The sequence below is a fragment of the Ovis canadensis genome, chromosome 2 (assembly GCF_042477335.2).
Source record: "Ovis canadensis isolate MfBH-ARS-UI-01 breed Bighorn chromosome 2, ARS-UI_OviCan_v2, whole genome shotgun sequence".
NCBI classification, from domain to species: domain Eukaryota; kingdom Metazoa; phylum Chordata; class Mammalia; order Artiodactyla; family Bovidae; genus Ovis; species Ovis canadensis.
In genome coordinates, this window is record NC_091246.1 from 55,574,622 (window position 1) to 55,598,315 (window position 23,694).

Sequence of the window (23,694 nt, forward strand, 5' to 3'; positions counted from 1 at the left end):
TACTTCTGCCCTTCCTTTGGCTGTCCCAAACTTCTTAATGGTTGTTTATATTCACTTCTACTTCCTCACCGCCCACTCATTTCCCAGTTCACTACCATCTGGCTCTGGCCCCACTGCTCCACTGAAACTTGTCAAGGTCACTAATGACTTCCTTCTAGTTAAACCCAATGAACACCTTTCCATGTCTGTCTACTTGGCCTCATTGCAGCTATGGGTAATAATAACTTCCTCTTGGAAATACTCTCTTTACTAAACTTTCATAACCCAATAGTCTCATAGTTTTCCTTGTATATACTCAATTGTAACATGTTTTCTTGGATTTGACTAAAGACACTCAAAATTCAACATTTCCAGTCTGAATTCTAAATCTTTCTCTGACAGTACACTTTGCCGCCTATGTCCTCCTTCAAAATGAAGGCCTCCCATATGCATGGTTGCTAAGGCTAAAGATTCAAACACCACTTTTGAATCTTCCCTCTCAGCATCCAACCCCTCAGTCTGTCGCCAACCAGTCAGTCAGTGCTGATTATCACAGTCTATCAATATCTCTCAAATATATCCACTCTTCTGTATCCTTTCTGAAACCAGCCTGCTCCACATAGCCAGCTAAATAACTGAACGATCTTAATGACATGGTGCCTCTGTGTCTCAATTTCCTAGTTTGTAAAATGAGACCGAATGAACACCAAATTTCTTCCTTCTCTATATCCTGTGATTATAAGAGGTTAAAATCAAGGAAGCACTCAGGATAAAATCAAGTCCAGTGTTTTAGAAGATTGTGCCTCATATCCTCCCATAGCACTGCTCTTAAAGACAATCTCAGGATCTTCAAGATAATTTATAATAAGGCTCTTCCTATAGAGATCTGCTTTATGCCTCTGCTGCTGCTGCTGCTGCTAAGTCGCTTCTGTCGTGTCCGACTCTGTGCGACCCCACAGACGGCAGCCCACCAGGCTCCTCCATCCCTGGGATTCTCCAGGCAAGAATGCCAGAGTGGGTTGCCATTTCCTTCTCCAATGCATGCAAATGAAAAGTGAAAGTGAAGTCGCTCAGTCGTGTCCGACTCTTAGCGATCCCATGGACTGCAGCCTACCAGGCTCCTCTGCCCATGGGAGTTTCCAGGCAAGAGCACTGGAGTGGGGTGCCATTGCCTTCTCCACTTTATGCCTCATTTGGAGTTATAGACAATGAGATTCTAATAATGGTAACAAATGTATCTACCCTGTTTCATTAATTCATCTGAAAGTTCCTTGAGAAGAATAGGAGAAATCTCCTAGTCTTGAAAATGGTCCTTGTAGGAAAAGAAAAAAAAAGGTCACCGTGTAAATCTCGTCTGTCTTTGTTGGCTACCTCTCAAGTGTATGTTTAAAAGCCTGAATAACAAGGAACGGTTAGTGGAGGTTAGGGGAAGGACAGCGACGAAGGAGTTGGGTTGATTTTCAGCGAGTAGTAAGGTTAAAATGAAAGCTTTATATAGGGAGAGTAAAGGATTAAGGCCAGGGCTTTCTATGAAATGAAGCTTAAACCATAACAGATGAGAAAGTGGCTCAGTGGTAAGGAACTTGCCTGCCAATGCAGGAGACACAAAAGATGTGGGTTCGATCCCTGGGTCAGGAAAATCCTCTGGAGAAGGAAATGGCAACCTACTCTAGTGTTTTTTCCTGGAAAATCCCACAGACAGAGAAGCCTGGTGGGCTACAGTCCAAGGGATAGCAAAGAGTCAGACACAACTGAGCAACAGATGGAAAAAGTTAAGTAATACATGATGGAAGAGTCCACTAATGAGTTTATTTTAACAGGAGAGAAAGTAGACTGAAAAGTGAGAAGTTGGGAAACTTTAAGAGGCAAGAGCCAGAAAAGCCAGGGACCCCTCCCTGTTCCGAGGATTCCTTTGGTTCCAAAGTGTGTTAACCTACTGGTAAGAATATCATATATCTTCTAAAAGGGACATCCATCAACTGGAGAATGATGTGCCATCTCTCTCCACAGCTCATTAGCAGACTGAAAAAGTGACACTGCCTGCATTACTCTGATTAAGGATTAATTTTCTAATTCCAGGGATGGAAAGCTCCTCTAAGTGAGTAGGCCTTCACACAAAAACACAAACTCACATAGTATGACTGAAACAACTTTAATGCTGCCTTCCACCTTCCTAAGACCCAATGGGGAAGAAAAAGGAGGTTCTCTAGCAAAAAGAGGAGTTAAGGGTGAGAGTTTTCCAGTTCCCCATCCAGACATAGGTCCCACCAGTAGGGGACAAATGTGATGCCAGCCTTCTAGTAGACTGAGAACTTGGAAAACTAGGTCTTTCTAATCTGATGAGCAAAGACAAAACACCTCCAACAGTCAACTGTAGAAAGGCAATAAGTAGCAATGTCACCGACTAGATGTGTAACTTGTTACCCTTCCAGGTACATAAAATTTGGGTCCCAGGTGGCAGTAGTGGTAGAGAACCCATTTGCCAATGCAGGAGACATAAGAAACGTGGGTTCGATGCCTGGATTGGGAAGATCCCCTAGAGGAGGGCACAGCAACCCACTCCAGTATTCTTGCCTGGAGAATCTCATGGACAGAGGAGCCTGGGGGACTGCAGTCCAGTGGGTTGTAAACAGTCAGATATGACTGAAGTGACTTAGTATGCATCATTTATTAGAGATAACTGTATCTTGACCCTTTGAAAAATGCCCACTTATGCCAGTGTTAGGCTTCTTAGGAAAAAGTAGCTTCCAATCCCTTTAAAATATGTAACTGAATACTATCTACACTTTTATATTTCAAATACATTTGGGGGGCTTCATTTTAAACTGCTATGTTTTTTAATTGCTTCTGTAGCTGCTGCTAAGGGGCCTCCTGCTGCTAAGTCGCCAGTCGTGTCCGACTCTGTGCGACCCCATAGACGGCAGCCCAACAGGCTCCTCCATCCCTGGGATTCTCCAGGCAAGAACACTGGAGTGGGTTGCCATTTCCTTCTCCAGATAGCATTAAATTCAAGGGGGTAGCTTTCAAACATTTTCGACAGAAACTTTCAAAAATATATGGAGTAATTTTTAATGATAAACCAGTACATATACACACACAAAACTAATACAAAAGTTTTACAAAACTTTGTGTACCCTTATTACATATATTGCATTTTAGTATTATCTATTCTACATAGTTCCATTGTTTTTAAGTGCTTGTCACAATCTGAAGGATTACTTTTATAATCTACTAATGGGTCAAGACCTGCATTTTGAAAAACACTATTCTAAAACTATAGGTTCTAGCTACTTTACTCAGTAGTATGGTGTCAAAAAGTTTTAGTCTCATTAAAATGCATCATTTAAAAAAAGTATTTACTGAAGGTAACTCAGTCTCCATAAAGAGCATTGTCTTGGGGATTTCAACCATAACTCACTAAAGGAGTAATAAGCCTAACCTTTGCAGAACTGAGATGTGAGCTGAACATTGAGTGAAAATGACATAAACTCAGAACAGAGTTAGGAAAGGAGGATGATCACCAAAGGCAATGTGTGATTCCTCTGGAAAACACAAAGCAGCATAAAATGAGGGGTATAAAATAGAAAAAATATATATGCTAATGAAGAAAAGATCAAGCTTGAAACTTCAACCTCCAAGTTTCACAAGTTGCACTTATACTTTTCAACGCTACGAGGCTGAGTAATATTCAGGATGATTCCACTGATCATGTGGTCTTGAATGTCTCGGCAGATATCATTTAAGTCATTTAAAAGGATAACTGCAAATTAAATTAGTTCATCCTAATTATACAAAAATGATAAATTCAAATAAGCAAGGTAATTCTCTTCTAAATTAAAATTTTTTTCAATCACTTGGCATCTCAAATCAAAGCAAATGGGTAATGCTACCAATTATATCAATTTGATTCTTAAATTTAAATACATAAACATATGATGAACTGAATTAAAATTCTTATTTGATATGCACTTAACATATTAACATTTGCATTAGGATAGAAAACCACATTCAAGATATGAGACAGGGTCATGTCCTTGAAAACCAAAGAAGCTTGCCACAAAATTGCCTTTTTGAGAATCTAGCAATAGAATGAGTCCCAAAATCTATTAAACAAGTCATCCCACAGGAAAAGTAAGGCAGACCATACTACTGAAGGTAACGTTATGGAAGCCTATGAAATATTTATCAAGAGAAATATTTGATAAATGATAAAAAAAAATTCAGTTTTAGCAAGCTGTATAATAATGTGTTAAGCTTTGACATGGTTGCACTTACGAAAAGAGGACTTTCATAAGGAGGAAAGAAATGGAAATTTATTGACTATCTGTGTTTTGCCTGGCAGCACTAAATACTCAAAGATACTACAGCATTGGAAACTAGGAATCAGAGATGTTAAATAACTTGCCCTAGGTCACACAGTGATGAATGAGAGAGTTAGAATTCAAACTCCACCTTCTGATTATAAATCAATATTCTCGTCACATCTATGTTGCTTTATCCTGAACCAGTACTCAAAATATGATAGTGCTTAAAATATTTGCTTAAATAGTTCCTAAGATTTCTGATCAAGATCAATTCATATTCTAATTTCATGGCTAATGAATAATAAAGTGACCTTTAAAAGAAAAAAAATTTAAATATACGTGCATTCTGGATGACATTATGAATCTTTCAGACAGCTGATGAAAGAATTATTTATCGCCATATAACAAACCACACCAAAGTAGAGGAGCTTAAAGTGGTAGCTTAGCTTTGTCACTTATTGTTCTGTGGGTTAACTGGGCTTGGCTGGGCAGTCCTTGTTCAGGGTCTCCTTGTTCAGGGAAGTACAGTCAGATGTCAGCTGGGGTTGCAATCACCTGTAGGCTCAATTGGGTGGGATGTCAAGTTACTCCTGTGACTGACAGGAAGTGCTGGCTATGATTTGTCACTGCCAACTGGAGGACCTACATGCAGCTTCTCGATGTGATCTGGACTTCTCTCAAAGTGATGGCTGGGTTCCAAAAGGCAGCATCCCAAGAGTAAATCTCCCAAAAGACACAGACTTCATACAACCTAGCCTAAGAAGTCCCAGAAAGTCACTTCCACCACATCCTGTAAGTTGAGCCAGTCACTGGGGCCTAAGAATAGGAATTTACACTCCACCTTTTGATATGAGAGACAACATAACAGAAACGAAGGGCATGGAGGACACCTTAGTTTCCTGCCTCCCATCCTGGCCTCTCTAGTTTACTCCATGGAGTTTAAAGGGAAACTATATAATAATTATATAATAATATAATATATAATAACTATTATATTATATAATAGTTATATAATAGCTATATAATAATTATTATTATAGTAACATAAATTACTTTGCTGTATTTTTTCTATCTCTTTGACTATTTCTTTCTTGGAAACACAGCACTTCTTGAATGAAGGAATAAATGAAGTCTCTCGTTTTTCCATTCTGCTCTTTATTTTCCTTTCCTTCTTTCTAACTGAAAATAAAAGATAAATGTATTATTTATATATATATATATATTTATAAAGCACTGACATATTATAATCAGTTGGTGAATCATATGGTTAATTTCTACCCATATCTCCCATTTGATATATGACTGACTGAATCATCATCCCATATAAAAAAAATAATAAGGAAAAAAGTTTTTAATGCAGGCAAAGGAAAAAGAGGAAAAATGGTAAAGTAGGATCAGGAGAAGAAGGAAAATATAAATGGGAAGGGAAATAAATCAAGGAGAATGAGCAGTATTAAGTCCAAGTGGCTGAAAAAGACAGAAAAAGAAGCCAAATTATCCCCCCTTATAATGCTGCACCTACCCCTTCATTTTAATCCAATACCAAACTTAGCCTAAGCCAATCTTAACTATTACCATATTATCTTACCTAAGGGGCTTCTCCGGTGGCTCAGACCATAAAGAATCTGCCTGCAATGCAGGAGACCCAGGTTCAATCCCTGAATTGCAAAGATCCCCTGGAGAAGGGAATGACTACCCATTCCAGTATTCTTGCCTGGAGAATTCCATGGACAAAGGAACCTGGCAGGCTACAGTCTATGGGATCACAAAGAGACTAACATTAAGTGTCTTACCTAATCTCCCTGCCAAAGTCTTTTCCCCCTCAGAAACCACCAATAGACACTGTTTTCCTTGAGGTGCTCTCAGTGACAAACAAACACTAAATGACTTACAAAGGATAAAGTTCAATACAAGCATTTTAAGGGTTGGCATAATCTGACCTAAGCGTTCTTGCCAATATTGTTTCTCAAATCTCCCCTGCATGAAACTATTGACTTAGCTACAGCACTCTACTGACCATATCCAAGCACACAGAAAAATGAGACTCAGTTCAGTTCAGTTCAGTTCAGTCACTCAGTCGTGTCCGACTCTTTGCAACCCCACGGACTGCAGCATGTCAGGCCTCCCTGTCCATCACCAGCTCCCAGAGTTCACTCAAACTTATGTGCGTTGAGTTGGTGATGCAATCCAACCATCTCATCCTCTGTCGTCCCCTTCTCCTGCCCCCACCTTCAATCTTTCCCAGCGTCAGGGTCTTTTGCAATGAATCAGTTCTTCACATCAGGTGGCCAAAGTATTGGAGATTCAGCTTCAGCATCAGTCCCTCCAATGAATATTCAGGACTGGTTTCCTTTGGGATAGACTGGTTGGATCTCCTTGCAGTCCAAGGGACTCTCAAGACTCTTCTCCAACACCACAGTTCGAAATCATCAATTCTTTGGTGCTCACCTAGATCTCACTATTTATTATATAATGAAAAATACAAAATCTGAATTAAGGAAAATAATTCACAAAGCAGTATGGCAAAATTATAAGTTTATACTACAGCATTTATGGTGCAGATATCTACTAATACAGCCTTCTCATTTTTGTCTTCTGTCCTTTGCTCTAGCTAATCCTATCACCTCCAGGAGCTTTCCCTGTTGCCCTTGACCTTCCCAAATCTTATCTCACCAGGATCCACCAGATCTCTTCTTCATGGAAACTGACATTAGCTGATTAATTTGGAAGTGAAGTGTGATTAGCAAGAATATTCTGGACCTGAAGTATGTGTTAATACTACAGCATCTGATTTGATTGTCCATGCAATCCAAGTTCCATTTCAGTTTTTACTCTGTAGATTTGTTTGGTGTACAGTGGTTTACAGGATCATTTCAGCCCAGTCTGATAGATAACTAGCATCTAATCATTTGTACAAATGTGATTTGCAGTCATTACAAACAGCGATTACAGAAACAGCTAAAAACACCACTGCTAATATTATAACTCTTTGGGAGCTCTATCTGGATGGAATTTCTTTAAAATAGGATATTTGAAGATAATGATGGGTATATACATGATCAAACAGATTTTGTGGTGAAAGAAGCTTATTGTCAAGTATAATTAAAACTGTAGACACCATTTTAAAATGGTAGGGGAAGAGACTTTTTGAAGCAAAGTACAAATTAGGAATAATTACAGTGATGATCATGGAATGTCAACATCCATTTTGTTAAGATGAGCTCAGTATCCTTCAAAGTTCCACTGAGTCCGAGAAAGCATTAGTATAACACCAAAGGGAGCTTTGGGAAGTATACCTTTGAAGTATAAAGGAGTAGAGTGATGGGCAACAGCAAACATAAAAGTGGCTAAAGAGTAAATGTCTTTTATATTTAGAATCTAAGAAATAAACAAATGTATGTAACAAAACAGACTCACAGATACAGAGAATAAACTAGGGGTTACCAGTGGGGAGAGGCAAGATGGGGTAGGGGATTAAGAGATACAAACTACTACGTATAAAATAAGTAAGCTACAAGGTTATATTTTACAGCACAGGGAAATATGGCTATTGTGTTGTAATAATTTTAAATAGAGTATAATCTATAAAGATACTGAATGAATCACTATGCTGTACACCTGAAACTAATATAATATTATAAATCAACTATACATCAATATTTTAAAAGAGTAAACGTCTTGATCAGCAATAGAAACTGTATACTTTGGAATATTACTTAAAAATCTAGTTTTCTTTTTCATGCCCAACATTGACTGTGCATGCAAGTTGCTATTTTTCTTTTTTAATCTATTTTGATTTCAAAGTTTAGTAAGACAAAACTTTTTTAGGGAAATTTACATAGATGGCATCATCAAATTAATGGACGTGAGTTTGAGCAAATTCTGGGAGAAGGTTCAGTTCAGTCACTCAGTCGTGTCCAACTCTTTGCGACCCCATCACCTGCAGCACTCCAGGCTTCCCTGTCCATCACCAACTCCCAGAGCCTACTCAAACTCAGGTCCATCGAATCAATGATGCCATCCAATCATCACATCCTCTGTCGTCCCCTTCTCCTTCCACCTTCAATCTTTCCCAGCATCAGGGTCTTTTCCAGTCAGTCAGTTCTTCATATCAGGTAGCCAAAGTATTGGAATTTCAGCTTCAGCATCAGTCCTTCCAATGAATATTTGGGACTGATTTCCTTCAGGATTGACTGGTTTGATCTTCTTGAAGTCCAAGGAACTCTTAAGAGTCTTCTCCAACACCACAGTTCAAAAGCTTCAATTCTTCAGCACTCAGCTTTCTTTATAGACCAATTCTCACATCCATACATGATCACTGGAAAAACCATAGCTTTGACTAGAGGGACCTTTGTTGGTAAAGTAATGTCTCTGCTTTTTAATATGCTGTCTAGGCTGGTCGTAGCTTTTCTTCCAAGGAGAAAGTGTCTTTTAATTTCACGGCTGCAGTCACCATCTGCAGTGATTTTGGAGCCCCCAAAAATAAAGTCTGACACTGTTTCCATTGTCTCCCCATCTATTCGCCATGAAGTGATGGGACCAGATGCCATGATATTAGTTTTCTGAATGTTGAGCTTTAAGCCAACTTTCTCACTCTCCTCTTTCACTTTCATCAAGAAGCTCTTCAGTTCTTCTTCGCTTTCTGCCATAAGGGTGGTGTCATCTGCATATTCGAGGTTATTGATATTTCTCCCGGCAATCTTGATTCCAGCTTGTGCTTCATCCAGCCTGGCATTTCGCATGATGTACTCTGCATATAAGTTAAATAAGCAGGGTGACAGCAGGGTGACAGCAGTGTGATGACTGAAGTGACTTAGCAGCAGCAGCAAATAGCGAAGGACAGGGAAGCCTGGCATGCTGCAGTCCATGGGGTTGCAAAGAGTTGGACATGACTGAGTAACTGAACAACAACAAACAAAGATGGAAGAATTATGAACAAAAACAAGTAAAATACTATTATATCAGGCAGGAGAGTGGAAGTTTCTGGGCTGATGTCAAAGTTGTACTACTTGACATGGGTGACAGTTCTATGGGTGCTCACTTCATTCTATTTGTTTATCTATACACATTATCTTTTTGTATTATCTTTATACTTCCTCAAGGATGCAATGTAAAAACTCCTCTGATGGTAATAAAATGTCCAAATTCCATAGGTCATTAGCTCACAGGTGTCTATTACTGCCCTACCCTACCTCTTGAGAGTCCCTTGGACTGCAAGGAGATCCAACCAGTCCATTCTAAAGGAGATCAGTCCTGAGTGTTCATTGGAAGGACTGATGTTGAAGCTGAAACTCCAATACTTTGGCCACCTGATGTGAAGAGCTGACTCATTTGCAAAGACAAATGCTGGGAAAGATTGAGGGTGGGAGGAGAAGGGGACGGCAGAGGATGAGATAGTCGGATGGCATGACTCACTCAATGGACATGAGTTTGGGTAAACTCTGGGAGTTGGTGGTAGACACTGAGACCTGGCATGCTGCAGTCCATGGGGTCGCAAAGAGTTGCACATGACTGAGTGACTGAACTGAACTGACCCAGTCCTTTGCTCTCATTCCCTTTCGCCCAGATGAAGATGTTTGTGCCTTAAGAGAAAACATCTTGTTTTCTAAAAGAAATAGTGAAACTGGTCTGGCCCTTGGTGATATTTCAAAAAAGTGTTATTGTGATTGGCCTGAGATGTCTTTCTTAAGCCAAGGATGAAGCCTTATATTTTTGTTTTATTTAAGGTAACTGATACAGTGGTACACAACTAGTATGCATGCATTCATTCGTTCAACAGATATTTATTGACTTACCTATCAACAGACCTATCAAAAGCCAAAGCCATTTGCCAACTAACGTGGTAAAATGGCATTTGATAAGTGCTATAAAGACACTTGAGATTCAGCAATTACTCCTGACTATCAAATTTATTTTGCCTAAAGGATATCACTTACTCTCATTCCCATTTAAGTCCTACAAAGGGATACTAAAGGAGGATCAGCCAGTTAGAAGGTGGAGACTTTAACGGCTGAGTAATACTCCATTGTGTATATGTACCACAGCTTTCTTATCCATTCATCTGCTGATGGACATCTAGGTTGTTTCCATGTCCTGGCTATTATAAACAGTGCTGCAACGAACATTGGGGTACATGTGTCTCTTTCAATTCTGGTTTCCTCGGTGTGTATGCCCAGCAGTGGGATTGCTGGGTCATAAGGTAGTTCTATTTGCAATTTTTTAAGGAATCTCCACACCGTTCTCCATAGTGGCTGTACTAGTTTGCATTCCCACCAACAGTGTAGGAGGGTTCCCTTTTCTCCACACCCTCTCCAGCATTTATTGCTTGCAGATTTTTGGATCGCAGCCATTCTGACTGGTGTGAAGTGGTACCTCATTGTGGTTTTGATTTGCATTTCTCTAATAATGAGTGATGTTGAGCATCTTTTCATGTGTTTGTTAGCCATCCGTATGTCTTCTTTGGAGAAATGTCTATTTAGTTCTTTGGCCCATTTTTTGATTGGGTCGTTTATTTTTCTGGAATTGAGCTGCATAAGTTGCTTGTATATTTTTGAGATTAGTTGTTTGTCAGTTGCTTCATTTGCTATTATTTTCTCCCATTCAGAAGGCTGTCTTTTCACCTTGCTTATAGTTTCCTTTGTTGTGCAGAAGCTTTTAATTTTAATTAGATCCCATTTGTTTATTTTTGCTTTTATTTCCAGAATTCTGGGAGGTGGATCATAGGGGATCCTGCTGTGATTTATGTCTGAGAGTGTTTTGCCTATGTTCTCCTCTAGGAGTTTTATAGTTTCTGATCTTACATTTAGATCTTTAATCCATTTTGAGTTTATTTTTGTGTGCTGTGTTAGAAAGTGATCTAGTTTCATTCTTTTACAAGTGGTTGACCAGTTTTCCCAGCACCACTTGTTAAACAGATTGTCTTTACTCCATTGTATATTCTTGCCTCCTTTGTCAAAGATAAGGTGTCCATATGTGTGTGGATTTATCTCTGGGCTTTCTATTTTGTTCCATTGATCTATATGTCTGTCTTTGTGCCAGTACCATACTGTCTTGATGACTGTGGCTTTGTAGTAGAGCCTGAAGTCAGGCAAGTTGATTCCTCCAGTTCCATTCAGTTCTGATGAGATGGATGAAACTGGAGCCGATTATACAGAGTGAAGTAAGCCAGAAAGAAAAACACCAATACAGTATACTAACACATATATATGGAATTTAGGAAGATGGCAATGACGACCCTGTATGCAAGACAGGGAAAGAGACACAGATGTGTATAACGGACTTTTGGACTCAGAGGGAGAGGGAGAGGGTGGGATGATTTGGGAGAATGACATTCTAACATGTATACTATCATGTGAATTGAATCGCCAGTCTATGTCTGACGCAGGATGCAGCATGCTTGGGGCTGGTGCATGGGGATGACCCAGAAAGTTGTTATGGGGAGGGAGGTGGGAGGGGGGTTCATGTTTGGGAATGCATGTAAGAATTAAAGATTTTAAAATTTAAAAAATAAAAAACTAAAATTAAAAAAATAAATAAATAAAATAAAAATAAAAATTAAAAAAAAAAAAAAGAAGGTGGAGACTTAATAAAAACTGACATAGAGTCAAAGATAGGAGAGAATAAGAAGAGGAATAAGCAGGCAGAGATTGTACATGCAGCAAGGCCTCAGGACCCTGCACAGGTTAAGCTGAGCCAGATATTCTTCCTGTTTCCTTGCTTGCCTTTCCTCTTGCCCATGCCCACATCTGGAGGAGTTGAGCCCAGCACAAATGCCACTGAGACAGGTTGAAGCCAGGGAAAGGTCCTGGGATCAAATCTTGGCTGAGTAGAGTCAAAAGTTTCGAGCAGCCAAAAGTAGCAAGAGCCAGAAGATAAACATAACCCCATTTTCAAAGGAGTGCCAGAGGTGAAAAGCAGGAAAGGCACAATTACTCATCAAGTCCAAAGGGGTGAGCACAGAGCCAGAAGCTGGGAGGAAAATGGAGTTAAGAAAGTCAAATGCATATGGCAAAACCAATACAGTAGTGTAAAGTAAAATAAAGTAAAAATTAAAATTATAAATAAATAAATAAAAGAGAAAGAAAGTCAAATGCCAGACAAAGCTGAAATACAGATTTGAAATAATAATAATAATAAAGTGAAATAAAGGATCTAAGACAATAACTGGGAACCATTCCTTGGAGTTTGACACTAAATGTGGTTAAGTATGAGTTAGCTTAATTTAAAAAGCACAGCGTCTGAGCAGGTGCTTTCCCTCCTTCTGACATTATCTCCCTCTTTATTGCCAGTCCATTATCAATAAGCCATTAAAAACACTTAACAAACAAAATCTGGGAGCCATTTAGGCAGTCCTGCTAATGAATCAACTTAATTCAGACTGATTTGGCCATGAAGATGATCACATTTCTTGAGGACAGCTCTCCCTAGATTCTTTCACTGACTAGTTTGGAAAACAAAGCACTTGAAGAAACGGTATATGTAAATAAAGGAGTTCAGGTTTGCGTAATCTGAGATGCTTGGTGGATGGAAGTGCCTCACTTACGTGCAGAAAATTTACTGAGCACTTACTATGTACCACACAGCATGTCCACCCAAAGTAATTCAGATATAACATACCAGGGTGTTTAACATTTAAAATTTTCTCCATTTGGTTAAAATCAATTAGCTTTTTGTGAGGACCTTGATCCTTTCCACCCAGCTTAATAGTTTCATGAAATCTAGGGTTGTCTTGTCATATTTTTTAACCTCCCTAATTTCTAGTCAAGTCTCAAAAAGTAAAGTATGCACTGGGGGCTTTTAGCACCTCCAAGATCACCTTCACTCTACTTGTCCTAAGGTGGGTGTGACCTACTCAGTCAATATGAACCAAAGTGTTTAGTATCAGCCTTAAAATGAGTGGCTTCTTTCTTTCTTTTTCTTTTTTTTTTTATCATTAACTTCTCTCTTTTTCTGCTTTTCAGAGAAGCAGCAACAATAATTAAAACTTTTCCACTATGTGACCAACATTCCATAGGCACTGTATAATAGCCAAGCCGGGGCTTAACAAAGGATTTAGGTAAGTGTGGGTATATGTGTGTGCATGTACGTGTGTGTGTGTGTGCACGCACGTTTTCCACACAATATGTGTGCCAATATGAGGTGGGAGACAAGAAAAAAAAGTTTGGAAACATACCAGATTTATATCAAAGGGATGCTAGGACCCACAAGAAAAGAATGCTTCTGTGTTATTATAGTTATATTTTGGAGAGAGATTTACAAGGAAGGAAGAGGAGCAGCTAGGGAGTGGATTCCTATCTGTAACTGTGTAGGAGGCTCCGGTAAAAAGACAACTGAAGCCTTTCCTGGAACTGGGATCTTTCAAGAAAGGAAAAAATGCAACACTTGTTCCCTGCCTCCCTCCCTCTCTCCCTGCTTCCTTGGTGCCCTTCCAAGGTAGGGCCCCTTGGTGCTGGCTTCTCAGTTCTCCCCCCGGGGAGGCTTGCCAAGGCCAAGAGGGCCAGATGGGGCTGCTGGCAGAGATGCTGCTGATCCGGCTCTTTCTCATCCCACTTTCCGTCTGCCAGTGCTTTTGGTGGTGGCAGTGCCTCGTCCTGATGAGGTTAGAATTACCACCCTGCAGCGGGTGGCATGTGTACCAGCAGCATCCAGTTACATTCACCAGCTCCCCTCTACCTGCTCTGGGCTGGAATGTGCCATTATCTCTATACTCCCATTTTACACTTCACACACCAGCTTTCTCTCAAGACAGTTATTTGATCACTAACCACTTTGAATATCATGATCATCGGCTCATTTATTTTTTCTATTTTAAAGGATGGTGCTGGGGTGTGCAGGGAGCAGCCGCATCGACTTCCACATTTGCCAGGGCATCCGAGTGTGAGCTGCCTATCACAGTGCTGACTTTAATAAAAGGTTACTACTGTGATCATTATTTAGCATTTATATAGCTCCTCACAATTGTTTACCCATTATTCCTCAGAGCACCCCTGTCAAGGTGATCAGAATTAGTAACCTCCATTGTAGAGGCAATACATTAGGGCTCCTGGAGAGATTTTAGGAATATCCACAAAAGGACACAAAATGAATAACCACAGAAGTGGTGGGGCCTGGCCCTTCCTCTAACATTGAGCCTGATGAGTTCACTTACTCCATCATTCTGTTTAGCAGACCTACACAAGGTGGGGTCCTTTTGCAGGATGTACCTCAAATATCCGGAAAGGCCTTCCTTGGCTACCCAATCTAAAATAGCGTGGCCTTCCTAAGGCTCTCTCTACAACATTTTGGTGTTTATGGACTTCACAGTGCGTAGTGCTACCTGAAGTTATCTGATTTGTCTATTTACGACCTTGTTTATAGTCAGTCTTTGCCATTCAAAAAGGCCATCTCCATGACAGTAGCAGTCTTGCCTGGGATATTCATTGCTATATCCATTCCCTTTTTGAAAGTAACTGGCATACAGTAGGTGTTCAATAATGCTTGTAGAGTGAATGACAATGACAAGATCCCTGTAAATACTGTTACTCATGCATCATTTCCTAAGCTTTTTCATCTCTTTCTTACGGGTATAGTCACATATATAGTCCATTATTCTTAATTACCCTGGTACTAATGATCTAGTCTGTGGATGGCTCAGGTCCTTGCCTGCCTCTCCTTCTTGAGTTCCTTTCCTCTGGAGAGTCCTTCAAATCTTTCAGTCATTTCTTGCCTTTAGTTGAGAAGTGTCAGGAAGAGAGTAGAGCAATGAAAGTCCTACTAGACAATTTTACCAGTTCTAATAGCTTTGGAAAGGTACAAAGTTGAAATTATTGATTCCAAGATTTCTTTTGCACCTTATATTTGTGGATTAAAAAAAGAATCCTTCTGTGTTATATATGCAATACAGTGAAAAGTGCTTTGAAGAAGTTAAAAGCACTATATAAATGTAAGATATAATTATGTATGCATGTAGTCCCATTAACCTTGGTAATTGAGAGTTGGTTATACATTTAAGGTTTAATTAGTTTTGATAGAACAGTAGCTCACACTCTTCTAATGGGTAGGTCCAGACATGCTCTTAGAAAATGTACCTTTGGTTGATTTTTTTTTTTTCAACCATTAAATCAAGATAAAGCTTGAAATCCCTTCAAAGCCTAAAAGGTTGGCAGTAATGCTGATGTCTCATCAACAAGTAAGAATAGACAAGTGGTACAAAGTATTTATATTTTCTTGCTTCAAACATCAGGTGATTAGAATACAGTTCCCCCTTAAAAAAAAAAAAAAAAACTTAGTCTGATCTTGAAAGAAAGACCCTCTGGATAATATAAAAATGGAATTTTCTCTTTAAAGGTGGTTCTTAATGTCCTTTATAGTGCTATTATATTTGACAACATGTGCTGTTGCATTTGGTCCTTATTATAGCTCTGTCCATAGATAGTTACTGACACTTTATAGATGAAAAAAAATGGAAGCAAAGCCCTTAAATGCCTTCCTACGTCTTAGAAGTCACCAAGAAGACTGGTCTGGCTCAAGTCTCCTACCTCCAGTTTAATATTCTCTACAATAATATTAGAAAACCACACTGGAAAGGAAAGACTCATTCCTAGTACTGCTGTCATACCATCAAGCTTCAAAGGTCAGATAAATATTTTACTTTATGGTTAAATTGGCCACATCTACCTCGTATGTATTACATCCCAGGCCCTGTGCTTTGCCCAGGGAGGTTGCCGAAAGACTAAAAGACTGGTTAGATTTCCCTGGTTGTTACTACCTAGTTGTGATGAGGGATGCTGTTGAAATACAAAGGAATGGTGTGGCATGCACTAGGAGAGATGTGGAGTTCTACAGGATCAGGGGAAGAGCAACATCTAAAAACATTGCACACACACTTCAATCATATGCCACACAAACAACGGGGTGGCATGCTCAGAAATTAGCTTTATATCAGCAGTGGTGCTCACATTTGAGTTTAAAGTGAAAGTCACTCAGTCATGTCTGACTCTTTGCGACCCCATGGACTATATATCCATGGAACTCTCCAGGCCAGAATACTGGAGTGGGTACCCTTTCCCTTCTCCAGGGGATCTTTCCAACCCAGGGATTGAACCCAGGTCTCCTGTACTGCAAACAGATTCTTTATCTGAGTCACAGGTGAGTTTGTTAAAACTCATGGGCCTCTGGGCTTCCCTGTGGCTCAGTGGTAAAGAATCTACCTGCCGATGCAGGAGACATGGGTTCAATCCCTGCTCTGGGAAGATCCTACACACCTGTGCTTGCACCACAACTATTAAGCCTATGCTCTAGAGCCCAGGAGCAGCAACTACTGAGCGCACATACTGTAGCTACTAAAACCTATGTGCCCTAGAGTCCATGCCTGGCAACAAGAGAAGTCATCACAATGAGAAGCCTGCACACTGCAACAAAGAATAGTCCCTGCTCACTGCAACTAGAGGAAAGCCTGTGCAGCAACAAAGACCTAGCATAGCCAAAAATCTAAACAAATAAATAAAAAAAATTTTTTTTTAATTGCTAGTCCCAGTTTCTTCTGGAGTAGGTCCAGGGTGAGGCCCAAGGATTTTCATTTCTGATAAGTTCCAAGACGATGCTAATACTGCTAGTCTGAGAACTCCAATTTGAGAATCAGTAACAGAGTAATCTAGCAACAAGAAGACTAGAGTAGTATGAAAATGGAGATAAAGAACCTGTTCCAACAGGACAGACCAGGAGGAATGGAGCCCTCTCCTAGGAAGCTGATGGTGGGGAGGTACAGAGCAGCCATCAGGAGACTAAACCACCTGCTTCCAAGGACAGGGGAACCACTGGACCTGTTCTGGGCCATTTTAAGTCACAGATCATTGCCAAATCTCCTTTGCCCATGCCAGGTATACAAGAAGCACTTGGAATTCATTTTTAAAAAAGCAAACCTGTCTAGAAACTAAGGTGTGAGTTTTATCTTACTTTCCCTTCCTCCCACATCAGTAGCCTCATCCTAGTGTGATTCAGGTTGCAAGGACAACATCCATAGCTGCACCTAAGTCAGCAAGTGTATCCATCTGTATGTGTAAAACTGTGCTGAAACGATTCCCTTATAATCTCATTGTAGAACATCCTTGTAGCTAAATAGTATTCAAAATAAAAAGGAGTACAGGTAGCACCCATCTCTACAGACTGGGGCAAAAAATGATTAACTCACTCTATCATGTAAATACCCATGGAAACACAAGTGAATCCTTTATCCAACCAACATTCATTGAGTATCTACTATTTGACAAGCACCATGGATGTGATTGGAGATGAAGATAAAACATAGGCTCTGCCGACAGCAGTTCAAAATCTAGCAGGCGTCTTCCTGTGCTCTTAAATCTGCCTAAGGATTGTGTTTTGTTTGTAATAAAAATTCTAAAGCAGGGACAGAAGAAGGTAGCTAGTTTTTCTAAACTGACCATCTCTTGTCTAATTATTCAACTGAAGAAACTGCTTCGGTCCTGGGTTATTTTCCTGAGCTCAGATCTATTTTGCTGACATATAGAAAGAGTCTGGGGAGTATCAGCACCCGTTCACCCCTTGTCTTTAAGTATAGCGAGCCTTTTATCACTTACACCTTTCAGTGTCCAAAGAGAGCGCCACTTGGGGTTTTTAAAATATCATTTCCTTTACTACCTCCCAAAATAACAGGGTCACTTCAGGACCAGAGAGTGGTTGGCACTGTAACGGGTTTCCCAGAAGTACTAATAGTTCTGGAGAGGAGCAAGTATTTTCACAGCTGCAGGTCTGGGTGCTGAACTTTCTACTGTCAGTGAGAATCATGTCCCAGTGAAAATATAGAAGTGGAATCAACTGTCAAAGGGATAAGGTGACAGGGAGTGTTGTTTACTCGAGTCAGAGAGCAACCAGAAATGATTTCTGCAGCTGGAACAAAACAAAGACAAAGGTTGAAGGTCAACTTCCTCTATTATTTTGGCTAACCAGCACACCTAAGAGGCTTTTCTCAAATATTTTGGGTCTGTTGACAATTCCAACTTTATAAAGACCCCACATATTATACCAGTCTATGCCTCTTGGCTACTGGAGGGAAACAAAAGGGAAAAGGTTCAGTTTCATTAGGATTATGGCACCCAGCTCTTCCTGCCTAGCTCATCCATCTCCAAATGTTAGGAATTATATGTGTTAAATGCTACTCATATTCTTCCACATCATTCCACCTTGGCCACCACCACAGTAGTCCAAGCTGATGTCATCTCTCATAGTTTACTGCAATAGCCTTTTATCTGGTCTCTCACATCCTATTTAGACTCCTGCAAATCTTTCTTTATATTAATTCACAGCAACTCATTAATTCACAGTATTAGTTCATGGTAATTCATTCACAGTACTCTTTTGGAAACTCAAATAAAACCACTAAAGTCTAAATACCCCCACACATACAACCTAGCTTAAGTTTTTTTCTCTGGCTCCCCGTTGCTCCAAACACTTAGCTAGTGGATTTGGCTGAGAGCGAGCTCTGTGTAACCTGTGCCTCCCGCCCTTTTCCCTTTTCTTGTGGTATCATATTCCCCGCTCCTCACTCCCTCTGCTCTCCGCACCCAGATTCCCCCGCCTGAAACATTGCTTGCTCCCTGCTTCACCAAGTTGTCTCTTCTACTCACCTTTTAGCTCTTAATTCATATCAGCTCCTGAAGGACTCTTAGGCAACACCTTATTCTCCCTGGTTAGGGCAAATCCCCACGCTTCAAACTCCCTTGATATCATTTGGCTCATGAACCCTTCACAGAATGTATCACGAGACAGTTATATAATTTTATTTGATTGTTTAATTTCTGCCTGGTCTCCTCACTAGACTATATGATCTGTAAAGGCAAGGACACTATCTCTTTTTCCTTACCATTGTATTCCAGAGCCTAGCACAGCGTCTGACACATACCAGACACTGGTAAACAAATACATCTGGAAGAAAGGATGGGAGGGAGAGAGGGAGGGAGGAAGGGAGGGTGAAAAGGAAAGGAAGAAGGGAAGGGCAAAGGAGGGAAGAATCTGAGCGACAAATTGACACTACTAAGCGAAGAAGAAGGTCTAGCGCTTTAAACGGATGATAATAATAGGTAGCACATTGAATTTCCAATGTTAGGTAAAGCTTTTAAGTTATATTTATAATTTCTTTGTCATGATAACCCTAAAGGTAGTTATTTTGATTGTCTTCATTTCATAGATGAGGAAACTGAGCCACAGAGAAAGTAACTACTCAAAATCACACAGTTAGTTACCTCACAACTATAGAGACATTATGATCATATATAACCACTTGAAGCCACTGCTTTTCAGGGTCAGGGATTTACTTTCATTTGGAATTGGACCTTGAAATTTAAAAAAAAAAAAAAAAAAGCCTCTATGTCCTCTTTATGTGTTAAACTCCCAAACAGATAAATATCAGAGAAACTCATATGTGAATTTCAGCTGCCCCTGTGACACTTCTCAGGATGAAATTTTTCTACATGAATTTAAGGACAGGCTGATTAAAATGAACACATTGTGGCAAAATCAATACAATATTGTAAAGTAATTAGCCTCCAATTAAAATAAATAAATTTATATTAAAAAAATAAAAATAAAATGAGCACATTGTAATCGCCCATCCTCACCTTAGTTTCGACTCTGTTACTTTAATGTGAGCAGAACAGAAATTGACATGCCAAATGGATGAAAGAAAGAAAAAGAGAGCATTCAGCACATGGGAAGAAAGATGGAAACAGAAATATATTTGTTTAGAAGAGAGAAGATGGAAAGGAATGTGCTGCCCCCCCAATAACCACAGGAAGCTGCTTGCCGTGCATGCCACCATAGATCAGTTTATTTGGGGCCAAACCTGGAATAAAAGCCTAATGTTTAGACAAGGGAAAGGCTTCTGGGGAGGGGAGGCAGGGCACTAAGGAAAGTAAGTAATCTTATTTGCAAGCTGGAACTCTAGATGGAGCAGTTCCCTCTATTTGAATTTTTTCTGGAGAGGGATAATGATTCCACTGGATTAGTGACTACTGGAAAGATGACTGGTAGGAATACCTTAGCTCTGTGATAGGAAACAGAATTGGATGATCCACCATTTACAAAATGTAACCTGACTCTACCAATGGGAGCCATGTAAACAGAGGAAGGCAGAAGATTAAGAGGAGGAGGAGCAGGAGGGAGAGGGGTTACAAAAGGAAGAACTTTGAAAAGTTGTCCAACAAGATGGAGGATAAATCAAATAAGATACAGGGCACAAGTGCTGGAGTCCAGCTGCTGGGATTAAAATACAGGATCCATTTCAACTAATTGTAACCTCCCTAAACTTACCATCTTTAAAGCTGGGATTATCATCACCTCTAGCTCATAAAATTCTTTTAAGGGTTAAAGAGACTAATCTTTGTGAGCTTCATAGCACATATTAAATGCTCAGTAAAGAATAGTGCTATTGCTGCTGGTAAAGATGATCCATCAACTCATAACATAAACTTGAAGTACTAGCTATGTTGAATACCACTGGGCTTTAGACTCCACCAGAAATACTCAGGGATAATGCTATATTGGACTCCCTCCTGGAGGAGGTCAGCACCTAACGGTAAGCTTTGTACCTTGGATGCAGAAACGCAGGGTACGATACTATCTTCCAGAAACTGTCCATTCTAGGCTTGTGTTATGAAATCATTTTCTTCTCGCCCTCTCTTAGCTTTAATGCTCCATCTTTTTTCTCTTGGCTTGCTTTCCTACTTCATGCTCTCTTTTCCATTCCTTTGAAACCTTTGCTCCTCTCCCCAAGCACGGATCCTGTCGAGACAGACTAAGCAGATCTTTTTCCTCTATGCCTTACACACTGGGGGCCAAGAGGGTAAAATGTTTCCTTTGGGTGGATGCCAAGGAACTTGGGATGTGCGGGGAGAGTTTTTAATGACACAGTAAGAAAGAAAATATTTATGTTTCATTTTAATTGAACTTTTCTTAAGCTTACTACATTTTAGTAGGTGAAAAAAAGTCAGTGTATGAGAACACTGGGAAGGAAAATACACACAGCTCTGGCTTCAGGCACAGGGGTGGAAAAGGCAAAGGGAAGTTTAGCAGAGGCATCTTACGGGAAGAGCTGCCCCACCAAAAATCTCAGCTTAGCAGCATGGCCTTTATCACTGCATTCCCAAGATAGGTATAGATCCCATTTGATTGGCCCATAAAATTAGCAAGACAATGAATCAGTTCACTCCTTTAAGTATATATCTATCTGTTGGGTGCACTAAAGTACCTTGAGAAACAAGTTCATAAGGTGTCACATCCAGTTAAACCTGGAAACTGAGCACTGTGAAAGGAGTTGGCTTACTTTGGTAGGTGATTCTAGAAATAGCTACTGTTGTCACTGTTCCTTAAGCATCTGCTATGTGTTAGGTACTGTGCTAACTACTCATATGATCTCATTTAAACCTCCCAGCAGCTCTGTGAAGTAGGTACTATTAAGACCTTTTTATATATGAGTGACATTAGGCAATTTACTTGGGTCACACAGCTGATGAACAGTGAAGTTGGGATTTTAATCATGGCTGGAAGGACACCAAACCCAGCACTGATACTGTGATATCAGGTGTGGCCCCAGCTGTCCAGTTAGCTACCTCTAACAATACCTGGAAAGGCTTATAATCTTAGGATTTATGAAGATGACAGAAGAGCTGAGTATGAGACTTTTGCTTTATTGACTACACCAAAGCCTTTGACTGTGTAACAACCTGTGAAAAACTCTTAAAGAGATGGGAATACCAGACAACCTGATTTGTCTTCTGAGAAATCTGTATGCAGGTCAAGAAGCACCAGTTAGAACTGGACATGGAACAACAGACTGGTTTTAAATCAGGAAAGAAGTACGTCAAGGCTGTGTATTGTCACCCTGCTTATTTAACTTATAGGCAGAGTACATCATGCGAAATTCTGGGTTGGATGAAGCACAAGCCATAATCAAGACTGAGGGAGAAACAATAACCTCAGATACGCAGATGACACTACCCTTATGGCAGAAAGTGAAGAAGAACTAAAGGGCCTCTTGATGAAAGTGAAAGAGGAGAGTGAAAAAAGTTGGCTTAAAACTCAACATTCAGAAAATGAAGATCATGGCATCCAGCCCCATCAATTCATGGCAAAGAGATGGGAAACAATGGAAACAGTAGGAGATTTTATTTGGGGGGGGGGGGCCCAAATCACTGCAGATGGTGACTGCAGCCATGAAATTAAAAGACACTTGCTCCTTGGAAGAAAAGCTATGACCAGCCTTGACAGCTTATTTAAAAACAGAGACCTTACTTTACCAACAAAGGTCCATCTAGTCAAAGCTATGGTTTTTCCAGTAGTCATGTATGGATGTGAGAGTTGTACTATAAAGAAAGCTAAGTACCGAAGAATTGATGCTTTTGAACTGTGATGTTGGAGGAGACTCTTAAGAGTCCCTTGGACTGCAAGATCAAACCATTCAATCTTAAAGGAAATCAGTCCTGAATATTATTGGAAGGACTGATGTTGAAGCTGAAACTCCAATACTTTGGCCACCTGATGCAAAGAACTGACTCACTGGAAAAGACCCCGATGCTGGGAAAGATTGAAGGCGGAAGGAGAAGTGGGTGACAGAGGATGAGATTGTTGGATGGCATCACTGACATGATGGACATGAGTTTGAGTAGGCTCCAGGAGTTGGTGATGGACAGGGAAGCCTGGAGTGCTGCAGTTCATGGGGTTGCAAAGAGTTGTACATGAGTGAGTGACTGAACTGAACTGAATTATGAGAATTTTGTGTATGTGTGTGTGCGTGTGTGTAAGTATGTGTGTGTAATATAATTAAATGACATATAGAATCCTTGTTCTATTAAATAAATCAGTGCAATTAAGATAAAAACATCCAGCTCCTCTCACTATTCCCAACTAAAACTATGCTTCTTTCCTTGTGAATTTTCTCTCCTCCCTGGGCTGTCCAGCTTTTCCTAATCCATTCTATGTGGACTGTCAACATTTACCTCCCAACAGTGCCTCAGTTTTGTTATCTGTATAAGTAGTATTGAACTCAGAGTTATTAAGATTAAGAGAATTAATGCATTTAAAACACTTGGAAGAGTTTCTGGCATATTATTGGTATTTTGGAAATGTTACCTGTTAGCATTGTGCCACATTTTTGAATAGGGATCCTGTTCCTGTTTGAAGAACTAATCTTAGTCCTTACTGATGGGCTTGCTAAAAAAATATATTGACATTATCAGGATATATCCCAGGAGAGTTTGCTTCTCTCCCAATTCTTAGTCACTCAGTCATGTCCAACTCTTTGCAATTCAATGGACTCTAGCCCACCAGGCTGGTCTGTCCATGGGATTCTCCAGGCAAGAAAACTGGGGTGGGTTGCCATTTCCTTCTCCAGGGGATCTTCCCGATCCAGGGATCAAACTAG